The 18,202-nt window shown below is 42.8% G+C and overlaps 1 protein-coding gene across 4 annotated transcripts in view; it reads right to left on the minus strand.

Moving 5' to 3' along the window:
* The window catches only part of Tnik (TRAF2 and NCK interacting kinase), a 406,558-nt gene that overhangs the window by 132,021 nt on the left and 256,335 nt on the right, over positions 1 to 18,202 (minus strand). The gene's annotated exons all lie outside the window — the stretch shown is intronic.

The following is an 18,202-nucleotide window of genomic DNA, read 5'->3' on the forward strand; positions in this document are numbered from 1 at the left end:
AACTTTATAAACTTGGAAAACTTAACGATTTTTTTTACTTGCTTATAGTTAATTGTTTTATCCAACTTAATGAAGGACTTGAATAACAGCGAAATGCCACATTCAACATGACATTATGGAAGAGGCAGCTCAGCTAGATTGTTCTTCTGAGAATGTATCGATACTGTACACTGAGTACGCATAGAGAGCCTTGTTTCATTGGAACAAAAGCCACATCTCATGGTGTGTTGACATTTAAGAATGTCTTGATTAAAGTATATTAAAATCTGCAAAAAAAGTTTTTATACTTTATGTGTGTGTGTGTGTACATGAGTATGTATGTGTGTGCATGCATATATCTGTAAGACATAGAACCACTTGAGGGGGGTCAGTGTCTCCTTCTACCAAGGAGGTCATAGATACCAAACTCAGGTCATCAGACATGGTGGCAAGTGTACTAACCCATCTGGCTGACCAAATTATTTTGAGCAATAATTTATAGCCAGAAATAAGGAACATTCTCCATATTCTAAGGCTTGCTTCTTTGCTTGTTTTTATGAAATAGGGGCAGGTCAACAACTCAGATGAAGTTAAGGCCATCTCTGTGTCAACAAAGCAGGAGCCTTTCTCTGTCCAAAGAGCCACGGTCCTCAAGGAAGTCCCGGTTAGGCCAATGCTAGTGCAGGCTGTTTATGTTATTGGTTTAGATGTGACACTGTAAGCTGTCAGAGGGCAGACAATCTGGTTTTAATTAACTTCAGTAAGTGTTCCCAGGAGGTTGGACACATCAAATAAACTCAATAAACAATAAACTCTAATTTAGCACCTTTCATCCAAAAAGCTCCAAGCAGTCTATAAATATAAACTCATTACCACACTCAGCAACTTTATAAAACGGGCAGAGGATAAGCATTGCTGCAGACTAGAATCCGGAATCCGGGCTTTCCCATTCATTCCCAGGTTTAGAAAAAGCAGCTCCATTTCATCCTTTCTCTTTTACGTAGTCTTCAACAAAAGCCTCTTAGTTAGAAGAACATTGCTTTCGTAATTAATTACAAATAATTTAGAATAATTAGTAATCAATCCCCAATTTGATAGGAGAGAGAGAAACAAAGCAGAAACATAATAGAGCCCATAAGTGTGTATCAGCTCTGTGTCACTAGCTCTGTAAAAGACACCTCCAGGAGCTCAGGGAGAGGGCTCAGAGGTGAAAGATCTGACTGGAAAGAGTGTGTGGACCCAGGAGTCAGGACCCATATGATACGGATGCCTTTGGCTGCCCATCTGAAAATCTGGCCTCAGAAGATGGAGCTGCTTAGTGAGAGCAGCCACATCAGTGAGCTCTGTGTTTGACTGATAGATCCTGCCTCAGGGAATAACGTCTAAGAGAGATCCCGGATGATCTGACATCAGCTGTATTCCTTTCACATGCACAGATGCACACATACGCACACACATGCACACATGCACACACATGCAAAACAGACAGCACACAGACATGCATGTGAACACACACACACACAGAGAGACACAGAGAGAGAGAGAGACAGAGAGAGAGGAAAAAGGGGAAAAATATTACCCAACTGGGTGCAAAATCTTTAGGCAGAAATTAAACTGTGCAATTGTGTTCCTCTTTCTCTGTATGCCTGGTAGACTCAAAAAAAAATTCACAAATGGTGCTGAGGATGCAGCTCAGATGTAGTGTGTTTGCCTAGCATGTACAAAGCCCTGGGGTTGACCCTCAATACCACCTGTGAACCCCACATTGGGAGGTGGAGGCAGGAAGAGCAGATATTCAAGGTTAGCTCTATTCTTCCACAATGTGTTTGGGGCCAGCTTGGGCTACATGAGACTCTAGTTCAAAAGAAAACAAACAAAAACACACAAAATGAATTTCACCCACAGTTCCTAGAGCCTGCTCTGATCTGAAAGACAGTTGGAGCAAAGCTGGCTCTCATAGGAAACTCTTGTTATCTTTTCTAGAGCTAGGCTTACAGGAAACTATTGTAGGGAAATGTGAAATATAGAGGTGTAGAATAAACTCCATTCCAATCAGGAAGAGCTAAACTTCTTTCATATGTTATAGCCAGGCAGCTCACAAAGACCACAGAATCACATCAAGGATTCAGGGGTCAATTTGACAAGCTTGCAGTGGTCAGAGAAAAGATAATTGGTATAATGAATAATCGCACCAAAGCAATGGTGTTGCCTAGAAACACAGGATGTGATAATGAAGCCACTCGCAAAGAGAAAACTGGCTCAATTAGAAGAAAAGGCAGACCTGAGAGGACAAACGGATTCGTGAAGTGAGAACCAGGAGCTGTCCTGGCATTGTTGTTCGTGTATGCGTACACATGATGGAGTACACGCCAAAGCGCGTGTGTGGAGGCTGGAGGAGGACACGAGTGTGCTCCTCTGTAGCTCTTGCCTTGTCCCTTGAGAGACAGGGTCACTCCCTGAACCTGGAGCTCCCAGGTCTTCTGTTAGGCTGGGACAGCAAGCCCAATGGATCAGCCTTTCTGTCCCGCCCCCACCACTGCGATTATATGTGCTCGGCCATGCCTAACTGGGTTTTCCCTATTATTTATTTCTCTTTATCAACTGATTCCTCACAAGGCTGCTCAAACTTTTAATAAAAGAGTTAATTTTATATCCACAGACACTGCGTTGTGATTACACTCACCCCAGCGACCTTCTCTCTACTCTCCATTTGTCTTCACAACCATTCCCACTCCTACCCCTGTGTTCTGTCCATTTCCTCCTCCCCTATTTCTTATCTTTTCAGACTCCCTGTGGGCAGTTGTGGCTACTATGTGTTTGTGATTGCAAGGGCAATCTCACGTCCAGAAGACAGCCCAATGGTACCCTTACCTTTCCGCTCTCCAAGTCTGTTCCTATGTGAGCGCTGGAGACCTGAACTCGGGTCCTCACTCCTGCACAGCAGGTATTCATGCCTACTGACTCATCTCCAGCCCTATCCTGGCTCTCTTATATAACTCTAATACTGGATACTTAAATAACAAAACGTAGAAAATGTCTATTCATAAAGATAAGTATTCTACCTGACAATTAGAAAGGTGGAAGGGAATTAGAACGTCACTATTTTATACCTCCTAGGAAACTAACACACTGGGAGTCCATCATCCATGATAGCTAACTCGAAAATGTAAGAAATAAATACCGTTTGTCTCATAAGAAGAGAACGCAGAACTGTCTATGAGTCAGCACTGCTGAAACAACAAACAAACCCCACAAACGTCAATCTGCCCCAATCTTGAGTGCCCAACCGCCTACCTCATGGGAAACTGGAGGACTGAGGGACACAGGATGCAGCCTAGACTAGGAAACCTGTTTAGACAAATAGTTTCTTTAAAAACAAAACAAAACAAAAAAACAACAACTATTTATTTATTTATTTATTTATTTATTTATTTATTTATTTATTGTGTGTACAATATCTGCCTGCATGTATGCTTTCAGGCCAGAAGAGGGCACCAGATCTCATTACAGATGGTTGTGAGCCACCATGTGGTTGATGGGGATTGAACTCAGGACCTCTGGAAGAACAGCCAGTGCTCTTAATCTCTGAACCACCACTCCAGTCTAGACAAATAATTTCTTCACAAACAAATGGCTTGGGAGGAAGAAAAGATAATGGAAAAGAAACCTACAGACTTAAAATCCTTTAAGCACGCATCAGCAGATTGAGATTGCAATGGATGTTACTTATATGAACATCAATTTTAAAAAGTAGCTGTTAAAGGTTTGGATGTTTGTTTTACTTGTCATGTATGGTAGTGCACGCCTTTAATCCCAGCACTCTAGAGGCAGAGGAAGGTAAATCTCTGTGAGTTCAAGACAAATCTATCTACATAGTAAGTCCCAGGACAGCCAGGGCAACTCAGGGAGACCTTGAGAAGAAGAAGAAGAAGGAGAAGGAGGAGGAGGAGGAGGAGGAGGAGGAGGAGGAGGAGGAGGAGGAGGAGAAGAAGAAGAAGAAGAAGAAGAAGAAGAAGAANGAGGAGGAGGAGGAGGAGGAGGAGGAGGAGGAGAAGAAGAAGAAGAAGAAGAAGAAGAAGAAGAAGAAGAAGAAGAAGAAGAAGAAGAAGAAGAAGAAATCTAAGCCAGGAAAAGCAGCTGCTAGTTTAAACAATTGCAACTTTTCATATAAATGTAAGTATTTGAAGATACTAAGGAAATATAGCTTGGATTTTTTTAAAGTGTGATGATTCTGTGGTTATTAAAAAAAATCTCATAGTTAACACATAAATGCTGAAACACTTTTATGCAGACAGAACACTGCTAATAAAGTGAAAAGAAGTCATAAAACATGGAAAACTATCTTAAATTTCATTTTATTATTTTGTGAATATGGGTATCATTCCAGCAAATATATCTTTGCACCACATGTGTGCAGTGTCCAGGGAGACCAAGCTGGGGCAGCTGATGCCCTGGAAGTGGAGTTACAGACAGGCGTCACCCTCTACATGTGTGCTGGGAATTGATCCTTGGTCCTTTGGAAAAGCAACCACCGCTCTTAATTTCTGAGCCATCTCTCCAGTCCAACATTAAAAATATTTATAACTTGTGTTTGATAAGGATATGGCATCCAGAATTTATCAAGAACTCTTCCAAGACAATAAAAAGATCCAGCTTAAACATGAGCATAAGAGTTGGGTGTGGTGTTGCACACGTGATTGGCAGAGACAAGAAGATCGCAATGAGCTCCAGAGAGAAATCTTGTCTCAAAAAAAAATACAAATAATAATTCAAAAATAAGAAAATAAACCAATGAAATGAAGTGAAAGTGAGAAAGAACCTGAATGGACACTTCTTGAAAATATAGTCTACAGAATATATGAAACGGTGAGCAGTGGTGTGAAAAGATGCTGATGATAAGAATATTGTATATGAAATGCCCAATAATGGCACGGAAAATGCTGGCAACAGTGTAGCCATGAGAAAAAATATAAATCAAGGCCACAATGAGGTGTCACAATGCCCACAAGAATGTGTATAATCTTTAAAAATGTAGGTCAACTGAAGCCCTAACTCACTGCTAATGACCACATGGTGCCGTAACTCTAGAAAACAGTGTGAGAATGCCTCAGCAAATTAAAAAATAAAATCAACATAAAACTCAGTTGTTTCACTTGGAGATTTATACACAGAGAATTGAAAACTGATGTTCAGCTAAAACCCACCTAAGAATATGTATAGCAGTACTACTTATGGAAAATAAAAGTTGGAAACAAAAATTTTATTAACAGATGAACAAATAGATTGAACAAACCGTGGTATGCCCATACAGCGGCTAGTATCCAGCCATGGGAAGGAATGGCTCACTCAACACGGATGGACTGTGAAGATATTATGATGAAAGAATACAGACAAAAGTGACCATGGACTATGCCATCCCAGTCCTATGAAACAGACTCTCTGGGAATGGGAAGCAGATCCAGAGCTTTCTTTGGCATGGGCACATGGCGCAGGAGTGACTACCTAATGCATATAGATTTTTCAGGGTGGAGGGGCAGGAATAATTTTGAAGCTAGGGACTGTGGGGGTGTTTTGTACAACACAATAAATATACTGAATGCCTCTGGATTGCCAATTTAGAAAAAGCTAAAATTGAAGCAATTGAATACTTTATGTATTTTGCCAGAATTTAAAAAAAAAAAAACTGTGCTTGATTTGTTTCAATGCCTGAGTGGGGAAGCAGAGGGTCCTGGGGGAGAGGGAGGTTAGACAGTGGTGGGAACATGCCAGGCTAGCTGGGGTGCATAGGTTTTTCTCACCATGCAGTTCTGTCTACTTTCATGTATTTCGAGGCATTTTCTATTTTAAAGAATACCATTGTGTAGAAAATCATGCTTCAGTGCCATCAGGATGTACCAAAACCACCGAGACAATGATGGGAGCATCTACCCACATGAGCCAAACATGCCAATCACTGACACAGTGACAAGACTTCCTGGGATGCACCAGCAGCTCCCGTCATTGGGAGAAAATGTCCTACTATTTAGGCCACATAATTGCAGTTCCTAAGGAGAGCAGTGGAAACCCAGCAACTCCAGCCTTTCAAAATTAGATTGGACGAAATGGTTTCGAATATTCAGTAGGAAGCAATCTGTCTCTAGCCAAGCACCAATGTCAGTGATTTCTTTAATCTGCGTCTCCATTCAGCTCCAGCTGAAGGCTGCTCGATTCTTTTCATCTCACTAAGGAACAACATGATTGATAAATTATGTAATGGGACTTGGAAAAAAGAAGGAAAGAAGTAGAAAGAAATCAGAACTTGCTAGCAATGGGTCCCTGGAGCCACACAGCAACACTGATAATGACTGTCACCACTCAGCAGGGACCTTCCTTCCCCATAAATGTCCTCTTACTAAACAGACTCAGGGCTCAACATGCCAAGCCCTGCTGAGTGAGGTAAGTCAATAACTTCACATCTCAAAAGGAGGATGAAATGGATCATTAGTATCTCCCCTGAAAGACAGTTTTATAAGAGTTTATACTGGGCAATGAGACACACCAACACTTATTGAGAGCTTAATGTACTGGGACCTTAGAATTTGGTGACTTACAAACAAACAGCAACAAAAACTAATGAGAACTTTTCCCTGACTCTCCTTCTCTCAGTTCTGTTACTAATTTGAAATGGTGCTTCTTCTGGATTTTGGCCTTACCCAAAGCAAACACACATTAAGTCCACAGAACAGGGTTAAGAACATGCTCTATCTCAGTAGCTTTGGGACCTTGGATATTCATTAGTTACTTGTCCTCATTGCTGTGATAAGATGTCCTGACAGAAGCACCTTAAAGAAGAAAGGCTGGATTTATGCTCACGGTTCAAGGGTAGGACCTGCCATGGTGAGAAAGGCCAGAGCTGGAGAATGGAGCAGCTGGTTACATTGTGTCCACCGCCAGGAAGGAGGACTAGAACAGCTAGTTACATTGTATCCATAGCCAGGAAGGAGGACTAGAACAGCTAGTTACATGTGTCTACCGCCAGAAAAAGCAGACTGGATCAGCTGGTTACATTGTGTCCACAGCCAGAAAGGGAGATTGGAGCAGCTGCTTACATTGTATCCACAGCCAGGAAGGAGATTGGAACAGCTAGTTACATTGTGTTCACATCCAGGAAGGAAGACTGGAGCAGCTGGTTACATTGTGTCCATAGTCAGGAAGGAAGATTGAAGCAGCTGGTTACATGTGTCCACAGTCAGGAAGGAAGGTTGATGCAGCTGGTTACATGTGTCCACAGTCAGGAAGGAAGGTTGATGCAGCTGGTTACATTGTATCCACATTCAGGAAGGAAGATTGAAGCAGCTGGTTACATGTGTCCACACTGTGTCCACAGTCAGGAAGCAGCAGAAGAGGAATGATTATTCTCCACTCACTTTCTCCTTCTTGTTTAGGTCTGGACTCCAGTGTATGGAATCACATCACTCAGAGTGGGCAAGTCTTCCTATATCAGTGAACTTAATCAAGCTAATTCTTCACAAACATGGCCAGATGTTAGTAAACCTTATCTAAATAATCCCAAAGACTTGGTCAAGTACTAACCTAATCTAGATAATCCCTCACAAACATGGCCAGAGGCTAACCTAGTCTAGATAATCCCTCACAGTCTTGGCCAGAAGACTTTCTCTTGTGATTCTAAATGCTGTCAAGTTGACAATAAGAGGTAGCCACCACAAACTCACTCTATAGCCACCACAAATTCAGTCTCATCCCCTCTCCACTGTGACAAAGTTTAATGAACCACCACGGAGTAGAAAGATGGGTCAGTTTTTGTGTGTTTGTCATGAAAGCATGCAGACCTGAGTTCCACACCCAGCTCCTGGGAAACTTGGGTGTGGTAAATCCACTTGTAACAGCATTGCTGGGCAGGAAAAAATGGAAAGAGATCTAGAACTTGCTGGCCAGACATTTTAACCTAACTGCCAACTGAATTGGGTAGATAGAATAAGAGACCCCAACTTGTTCTTCTACACACACACACACACACACACACACACACACACACACACACACACGGTGGAAAACAGCAAAGGTCAACTTTCAGCCTCTACATGTTAACACAGACATGTGTACACTAAACATAAATTAACATGCTTACACACAAAGCCTCAATGTACAGATCTGATGTGAACCATGAGTTTCACTGATAAATGGAAAGCAGACAGTAACCAAAATCCACAAAATCCTGCCTTGCAGGGTGGAGTCACTCTGTCTGGAGGTCTATGTCACCTGCATGGTGACAATAACTAAAATCCACAAAAGCAGACATGACTTTCTGCCTTGCAGGGTGGGGTCACTCTGTCTGGAGGTCTATGTCACCTGCATGGTGATGACACATAGGCACAGAGTGGAGGTTCTTCTAGAGCTTCTAATGAAAGAGCACAAGTCATTTTGCTCATTTGCATTCCAAAGCGAGAAGACAGTCTACCCTGCAGATAATGGATCATGCTATCTGGAAGATGGCAGGGATGGGGGTGACAGGAGAGGATGCTGAAACACACCTGAGGTTTAAGACTCATCAACATCATCTGCACAACTGGGTTAGAGACTAACAGGATATCCATGCCACTTGGGAAGAAATAAAGGAGGCTAAATTGAGTGTAGGGAGAGAAATGTGCCTAGACAGATGGGGACTGGCTTGGGGCCTGGAGGATGTATTCTAAAACGAGCATGGTATAATGTGAACATTATAAAAAATGATTTCTTGGATAATTATGTCTGTCTAAGTAAAAAAAGCTGTTTTCTAAGAACTGAGTCCTGACACATTTCACAACTTGCATGGTCGATTGTGGGGATTTTTTTCCAGTTGTCTTATACTATTGAGAAACACCATATTGTCCTTTAGTGGTATTGGGGTGGGGGGTATTACTTGGTGGTGGAGCATGTGGGAAGCCATGGTTCTAACATCTCTCTCTCTCTCTCTCTCTCTCTCTCTCTCTCTCTCTCTCTCTCTCTCTCTGTGTGTGTGTCTAATGTACACAGATAGAATACACACAGCTCTGTGTGTGTGTGTCTAATGTACATGCACAGAACACACATAGCTCTCTCTCTCTAATGTATACACACAGAACACACACAGCTCTCTCTTACTCTCTCTCTGTCTCTCTCTAATGTACACACACACACAGAAACACACACAGAAACACACACAGAACACACACAGCTCTGTCTGTCTGTCTGTCTGTCTGTCTCTCTCTCTTTCTCTCTCATACACACACACACGCACACACACACAGAGTTATCCATGTGCCTCCCCACACACAATGGCTAAGGATTGTGCTTCAGTCTCTGCCTCCCAGGAGGGACAGCAGTGTAGAGCCAGTCCCAACTCCTGTCTTCACAAGGCACAGAGCACAGGTCTTAGAAGATAAGCCGGAAACACAGCCACCTTCTTACAACCCCAGTGACTTCTGAGGGAATTTAGGGTTAATTCTGAGATGGTTCCCTTGTCCCTAAAGAATTCACTCACTTACTGCTTAATTGGCTTTAAGTTCTTATAACAAGGAACAAGGCCTTAAGATGGTATTTAAATATTGTAGTTGCTAACCCAGAATACCTGGACAGGAACCCATTCCTCTCAAGTGTCACTCGTCAGTCCCCACAAGAATAAACGACAAGGACCAGGTGCTATCTCTTTAATGGTGAAAGGCAGGTCAGAGAGAAGGGGTTTGAATGGGGTCAGGCAGAAGAGTTCTCCTGAAGATGAAGCAGGCATCTGAATCAATTAAGGAAAGGTCCAGAAGCAACTTCCAAGAACTCCCAGCCCCACAAAGAACTAGCCTAGTGACCTTGAAGGTTTAGAAACCTCAGTGAGCCCACGAGTATTTATATCTTGCATGGTTGGGAATAGCCACAGATCCCATCTGCATGATTTATGATGGTGTGAACCAAACTAAACTCAAAGTCAGCAGCTTCTTAAGAAAAAGCTGCTTCACTAACCAGGGGTAGCTTAAATCTCACAGTATGAAAGGCCATTGTGAAGAAATACAAAATCAGCTTAACGGCCTTGTGTGTTCACCTCAGAATGAGCATGTACTTGGGGGGTGGGTGGGCACAAAAACCAAAACCTTGATTTTATTTTATTTTGAGACTTCTCAAACAAAGTATAAGTTACCAAAAGATAAAAGGATGCCAAGTACCCAAACTTCGTCCATAAGGCTTGTGGACAACCTTTTACTTTGTGAGTAATAAAGCATGTTGAATAATCCAAAGCAACTTGGTACTTTTAGCAACCAAAGCCTGCCTCCAAGCCAAGCCCATGTGCCGTCAGTCATCCATGTCCAAGCAGACAGGAATCTCAGAGTCAGGGTGACACCATTCATTTCCCAAAGCAGGTGTGAACTGCAAGAACCCCTGGGCCTTTCTTCTTAGTGAGTCTGAGTCATCACATTGACAGACAAAGGAATTAACCTCAAAGACTGAAGAAAAGGAGCCTGGACAACAACTGAGCCACTAAAGTGCTTGCCCCACAAGCATGGGGAACTGAGTTCGATCCCTGGAACTCACATAAAAATACAGGGAGAGGATGCTGGGAAAACGGAGATAGGAGGTAGATAACCAAACGTGCTGGTCAGCCAGTGTAGCCTAGTCAGCAAGCTCTAGGCCAATGAAAGGCCTTTTTGCAAAAACTAAGGTGGATGGCTCTTGTAGAATATTTGAAATTGTTTTCTGGTCTCCACATTAACCCCCACATGCAAAATACACATAGAAACTCTAAGCACACAAACATATACATGGATGTACATAAACACATGTACATAAAATAACAGCCATGCATAATTCTACATCTCAAAACTCAAAGTGAAAAGTTAGTGTCACGAGCCATTCCCCCCCTAAAAATCATTACAGGAACCATCACCCTGGGGAGTCTGCAAAGAATACCCATAATTATGTTAAGAATCGTTCTATTGACAAAACCTGTCCCACACCCAATTAAGCTGTTGATGGAGAGCTATCTGTTAGTGGAACACACCTCACACTCCAGCTATCCAGGGAACCAGGTGTGGCAACTTGTGACTTCTTGGCCTACCTGTCCGAATGTAACCTCTTGGCCTACGTGACGAACCTGGCTTACGTGACCTGGAACACGCGGCAAGAGTCCAGTTTCCCTACCCTTCAGGGGCTATATAAGCAGCAACCATGATCCTAATAAAGGGGGCTTTGACAAATCTGCTTAGCCTCATTCTTCTGTCCTAGCTCATTCCCTTCCAGGTAGCGCCCCTCAGAGACCCTGGAATAACTGATTGCAGGGTGGGTTACAAACCCCTAGACTGAGTAACCCACCCAACGCAATCGACAAGTTAGGAATGAGAGGAGTAAGATTTTAGACAGGCTAAAAGTAGGGAAAGTTAGGCTAAGGATATGTTTCAGATTATAAGAACAGCATTTGCTAGGCAAGCTAGAAGGCATGAGCTCAAACACCTAACACCCATGTAAACCCTTGGCCTCATTGACTATAACCCAAGTACTGGGGGCACAGTTATATAGGTGGATTGTGGGAGACCACAAGCCAAGCAGCCTAGTCAAAACCATGAGCACTCGGTTTAGAGAGAGACTTCATCTTTAAAAAAAAAAAAAATAACGTTGGAAACTGACACAGTCCCCTGCTGTTCTCTGTCTTCTCCATATAGACTGGTGTGTGCGGATGGACACAGATAGGCACACTCAGTGCTCCCCAGCCCAAAACAGGAAAATAAAATAGCAACCTAGACTTTAAGTATTGGAGTGGAGTACTTGGGCAGTGGAAGGTCTCGAGAAGCATGCTGTGAATAGGAACTAGGTCAAAGTTCATCTGAAAAGGGAACCAGAAGTGACCTAACTCAGTGTCTGGCATACATGAAGTCGTTTTTCTGTTAATGTGAAAGGCAATGTAAACAGTTTCAACAAAATGCGTTGAAACAACTAAAGAAGTTGAGTGTCTGTCTTGTCAGTGACAAGACGTCTTGTCCCCCCAGTCCATAAACAGGGCTCTGCAGACTCTGCTCTCGGGCTGGACACAACTGTGAAACTGGGCGCACTTTCTGACTGCGCTTACACCCGAGTCACTTGCTGGCTTTCTGCCTCCACCAGGGACAGGAGACAGCCATTCCCCTGACCATTTAGATTCCCATAGTTACAGAGTCCCACCTCTTGAGCTTTCTGCTCCCAAGTAACAAGATTCCGTTGTTTCCCAGGCTAGTGACCACTATGGCTGCAAAGGAAGTCCTTTACTCACAGAAGCAACGCCTAGGGATTAAAATCGGTTTCTTTAAAAAGGGAAAGCTTCAGTTTTCCTGATTGCTCTTTGGGCTGACGAGGGAGGGGGACTTGTTTGGGGGAGGGAAATGGGAGGCGGCAGTGGAGAAGAGACAGATATCTTTAATAAATAAATAAGTAAATAAATAAAAAGAAAAAACAAACAAACAAAAGAAACGAATAACAAAAAAAAAAAAGGAAAGCTTCAGTTTTGATACTCAGAGCTAATAGAACATTTCATGACCCACTGCAAAGGCTCAGCTCCAGGTGACTGAACATTTGGGAGCATAATCCTCAACACCTCACAAGGAAATCTAATTTTTCATCCACTCTTTAAGAATTCCATACATGTCTAAAATGTATTGTGATCACACCAAATTAGAAAAGGCCCAGGTTTAATGGACACCAAAGCTCCTGGGTAGCCTTCCAGTCCCCCAGAGATGAGACCAGGAAGAAAGACTGGAAAACCACGTGTTTATTCTCTGGGGGGCATATTAAACACCCTGTGGGCATGGTCTTGAATATCTCTGGGGAGGGGTCATTGTTTGGTAGGATTTCTCTGAGGTAGAGTCTGGATTGAGGCAACTCCCAGGGCAGGGGGCTTGGGCTAGAATGTCCATCCAAACATTCCAGATTCTTTGGATATATGAATGTCAGGGACTGGGGTGAAGCTTTAACCCAAAAATACTTACCCCCAATTCCTGTGCTCCTCCCCTCCCCTCCTTGCCATGTTCCCTTCCCAACTACAAGCCGTTTTATCATAGTGCACAGAGTTCAATCCAAGTCGTCTATAGGCACACGAGTGTAGGACCATACACTGGAGTACAGGCAATCTAGCTGGGGCCATTTTTCGTGAAGCAAACTGACTCTAGCAGAAGCTCTTCAACTACCAAGCCCCTACACTAGGTCTAGGGTTTTGACCAGCTTTGTCTTGCGTAGGTAACCACAGTCGCTCTGAGTTCAAGAGTGCAACAGCCTTGCAATGTCCAGAACTCCGATCAAAGCACCCCTTCCTTATTCTGGCTCTTATCTTTCCACCTCCTCTTCTACAGTCTTCTCTGAGCTATGTGAGGATGAGGCTGTGATATAGATGCCTATGCTAGGACATTAAAAAATGAAACAACCCAAGTTGAATTGGGCATGGTTTCTGCTACAATGCAGTAGCAATATAAATCGAAAATATAGCACATTTGGGTTTCGGTATTGTGACCAACCTGAGTATGGGTAGTTATATGACATCGTTCATTCAATAATTACAACATCTTACTCTATGATGATCTCACACAGGGTGGGTAATGGACACAGGGTGTGGAGTTGAGTGTACACCAAGACAACAGGAGTCAGGACCCCTGGCACAGGCTGACTCAACCCCTGTGGGTTCTGGGTGACTGACACTCTACTTCCACAGACTCCTACTATTTGGGATTTCCAGTCCAATATTTCTAGACCATTTGATTATTGTCAAAACTTTTCAAGGAGTCCAGTCTTCCATATGAATCTGTTCAATTTTTCTAATATTGACTTAATTAAAGCATCACTACCTTATGGGGACCAAGCTAAATATATTTAGCCTCCAGGCTGTCGGTTTGTAAACACACAACCTGTTCCAACTAAGATTTTACAAAATAGAAACTAAACGTTAGAAACCCTTGCCTCTCCTGAGGCTAGAACCCAGATTTGTGGATAAACAAACCAGGAGGCACCCAACCATTAGAAAGATCCTCAAATATATAAATATAACTTGTGTGCAATTGTGATGTGTGTGCAATTGTGATGTCTGCACATGTGTGCAAGAGAGCATTTTCCTGTGTGCTGGTGAAAGTGGCCTGCTCTATCATCTTCCTCTGTCTTGTTCCCTGACGTGGGGTCTCTCACTGAACCCCATCTAGCCTGGCAAGCAGCAAGCCTCAGTGTGCTCCCATCTCTGCTTTCTGCAGGCTAATTTTTTATAGCCCTGAGGTTATAGGCAAGCATTAGGGCATACCTGTTTCTTTGCTTTAGCACTATGCTCCAAGCTCAGTTCCTCACTGCTTCTGCAGAAAGCATTCTTACCCACTGAGCCATCTCCCCCCGCGCCACAGCATAGCATCTTAACTTTCTGCTCTATAAATCCACACCACATCACTGCAATGTAGCGAGAGGCTAATTTTGCTGTTTCAGCCCAATCATCTGTCATTATACTAGACCATTCTACGTTTCAGAAGTTAATTACAAACTTATTTCCTTTCATGGGGTATCTCGATCTGTGACTGCTGTGCCAGTGTCAAAAGGACAGCAAAATATATGTGATTTCATGCTGTTATGGTTGAGAAACCAGTCCATTTCGCAGACAGCACCGTTCCCTCCCTCTGGTATCTGAGTGTTTTCCAGCAAACCCGGAGAGCCTGGCGGGCCAGGAATGCGGTAGAGAGATGAGATGGCGAGGCTGTGAGTCCGAGCATCACTGCTTCGCAGAGATGAGAATCTTTATTGAAAGAGCCTCCTTTTTTGATTTCCGGATCAGGCCCGAGCAGTTGATAAAGGAGAATTACTTGGCCATTATCAGAAGTGGTTGTGTTTCTGTGGAGCTGATACCAAACAAGAGTTTATCTCTCCAATAGGTCCGATAGAATTCACACAGATTACAATTCAATCAGAAGCCTACACCAACACAAGTGTCACCTGAGGAGACATATATTGCCGACCTCTGAACTCCAGTCATGGCTGAAAGGAGTTTTTGAGGAATATTTTATGCAATCAGGCTGATCTCAGGTAACACATATTAGAAAGTATTTCTCCTGGCTGCATAGTCTTGTCTCTATAAAACACGTCTTTATATAACCGTGATCCTTGCAAAAATGTCAGTAGTCTGAAGAATCAACTATCTTTGACCTTTGCGATTATTTGATATATCACTCCCAAAAGGCTGAGTGTGCTTTTCTACACATGTATTTCTTAGGCTTCATAGCAGCCTTTTTAACAGCTGAGAGGTTTTTACTACCCTTTTTGAATACTAGACAAATTGAGGAATAAAGATCCATGGCGAAGTCAAATTTTTATTTATTATTTCGAGACAGTGGCTCACTATGTAGCCCTGACTGGCCTGGAAGTCACAGAGATGCCCCCGCCTCTGCCTCCCAGTACCACCATGCCTAGCTCTCAAAATAAGCTTATGGAAACACAAAGCTCTAGCCCCACCCAGAACACCAACCTTTGATATCAGAAGCACTGACTCTGTGACCTCACATACCCCAGAGTAAGCTAGCTTAATGGCTTCATCACTGATAAGCTTTGAGAATTTGAACAAATTTCTGAGCCCAGTCTCTTAATTTACACAATGGAAATAATAATTTTTAATTTGTAAATTGGCTACAAATATTCAGTTAAATAATATGGCAGTGTTAACATTGTCATAACATTATGGTATGGTAACAGAACTTGGCTTACTGGTAAGTAGGCAGTAAATCTTGCAAACCATTGTTCTTTATCTATGCACTATTATTATTTTGTAAGCAAATTTCAATCACTATTATGATCTAATTTTAGCTTCCTATTGTCTCTAGGCTGACCCCCAATTCTTGAATTTCTATCGCATAGAAAAGCAATTATAAAAATAAATTATACTCTTGCCTTAGAACACTTTCTTAACCTGACCTCATCCTTAGTGACAGAGATGCTGTCAAAGATGGGGTGATCAGACCAATGGGACTTCTCAGCCCAGCAGATATGAGGCCACCCTCACCGTCACCCTGAGACACCTGCCATTACTTCTCCCTTTACCAAGTTCAAGAAAGGGGTTAGCTTCCTGTGACGGCTGATGATGGCTGTCAACACACTGGGAAGAGGGAGCTCAGCTGAGGAGCAGCCTCCATCAGACTGGCTTGTGGAATTGTCTGTAATGTGGTTTATTTTATTATCAAATGACATAGGAGGACCCACGAGGCCATGGGCAGTGACATCACTTAGGCAGATCAACCTGGGCTAGTAAGAAAGGAATTGGAAGTGAACCTGGGAGCAAGTTAGTGACTAGTTTTCCTCCACAGCCTGTGCTTCAATTCCTGCTTTCAAGACCTGTAAACCAAATAAACCTGTTCTCCCCCAAAGCTGCTTTTAGTGCAGTGTTTTTCCCAACAACAGAAACTCTAAAGAGACCAAGCTCCTAAGCGTCTCCCCTGGGTCCCTCTAGTGTGCTCTCAGCCTAGCAACCAATGTGACGGCTTCATTTTGTGCATCAGATTCTATTTATGCTGAGAGCTCTCCAAAGGCTCCCCACCTTCAGGTGAAGTCAAATCTGAGGTCTTGCCAACGGCAAGCAAGACCATGGAGGATCTGGTCTGGGGTCTCAGTTCTGCATTCTGTCTTCTACTTTCTCCCGTTCATGGTGATTCATCCTTGTTCCCAGGAAATGGAAGGCCAGCAGTGCCTTTCCTCCAGTTACCCATAGCAGGGCTTACCCTGACAGCTCTGCTCACCACCCATGTTAAATTCACACTACTCTAACAAAGCACTACATACCATAGGCTAGAAGACCTGCTCAGCAGAAATACCTCCCATTTCTGGGGGCAGCATGGCTAGGCTCCAGTGAGGGTTATCTTCTGCTTGTAAACTGCCGACTTCTGTTTTTGCTTACTTAAAATTTTTCCTCTTCTTTTGCTAGGTGTGGGGTCTCCTGAAGTTTAGGCTGGCCTCAAACTTACTCTATAGCTAAGGATATCCCTCAACTTCTGATTCTCTTGCCTTTACCTGAAATCTCCAGATTTCTACAGAAGAGAATGGAAAAGTTAACTAGCTATCTTTTATAATGGAACCAATGCCATTCATAAATGCTCTATGCTCATGACCTAATCACTTCCCCCAAACCTTAACCTCTTGTAGGTGGAAGTATTGCTCAGTGGGAGAGAGCTTGCCTAGCAAGTACAAGGTTTCAGGTTTGATTCTCAGCACTACAAATAAGCCTTACCTCCTAATATAATATAATCATGTATGGGTTGTGGTCTTGGTAGGATTTCAAGATGTAAATGGGAAGGGTTTTTCTAAACATTAATCCTATGGAATCCTGCAGCCTTGACTTCAACCTGCCCACTAACTTTTCCCTGGTTATGTCAGGCACTTGTGAACTTCCAGCATCTTCTGCAACTGCCTTATTCATTCTGTTTATAGCTTGTGATCTGCAGCAAGAATGTAAGCTACATTAAAGTATAGCCCTTTTATTCACTGATTTTCATAAGCACTTAGAAATGTACCTTGCGACGAGTAAGTATGTGTCTTTGTGTGCATGTGTGTCCACGTATATGTTGTGTGTGTGTATGCGTGTGTGCATACATGTTAAGTGAAAGAATGATTGATGAACAAGTCATTAAAAATATATACATCTAGACTCTTGGGGCTCAAAACCCACAGCCATCTCCATGGGAAGAACAATTGTCTGGGAGGAGACCAGCAAGCAGCAACTCAATTCCAAAGTCTAGCTGCAACCTCCAGTCAAACTATAAATGAGAAAAAAAAGGTTTGCTGCTTTCCTCAAAAGCCAGCCTAAGAGCAATTGAAGATGTTCTGGAAAAAAACAGATACACACACACACAAAATCATATACCCATAGAATGCATAATATATGCACACACCTACACAAATAAAGTATTACATATGCAAACACAGATAAAGTATTACATATCCATATACTACATGATATCATGTGTTGTATTTAATATGTGGTATATATTAATTAGCACACAAAGTATTAGGTTTCATTATGACATTTTCAAACACAGTTTGTTTTATGGCTCTTCTTCTCTCTCCTTTCCTCTATATCTGACTACCCCTCCTTGCCTCTTCTCACCCCTTGTAGACTCTTTCAGTTTTCATGTAGGTCACACATGTTCTACCATCCCCCTCCCCCCACCATACCTCGTTTTCTCAACACCTCTTTTTGTTCAAAAAGTCAATTAGCTTCACTGGAGCCCAGCAAGAGAATAACAGTGAA

This window comes from Alexandromys fortis, unplaced genomic scaffold (genome assembly GCF_014885135.2).
Source record: "Alexandromys fortis isolate MF-2015 unplaced genomic scaffold, M_Fortis_MF-2015_v1.1 scaffold_41, whole genome shotgun sequence".
Lineage (NCBI taxonomy): Eukaryota > Metazoa > Chordata > Mammalia > Rodentia > Cricetidae > Alexandromys > Alexandromys fortis.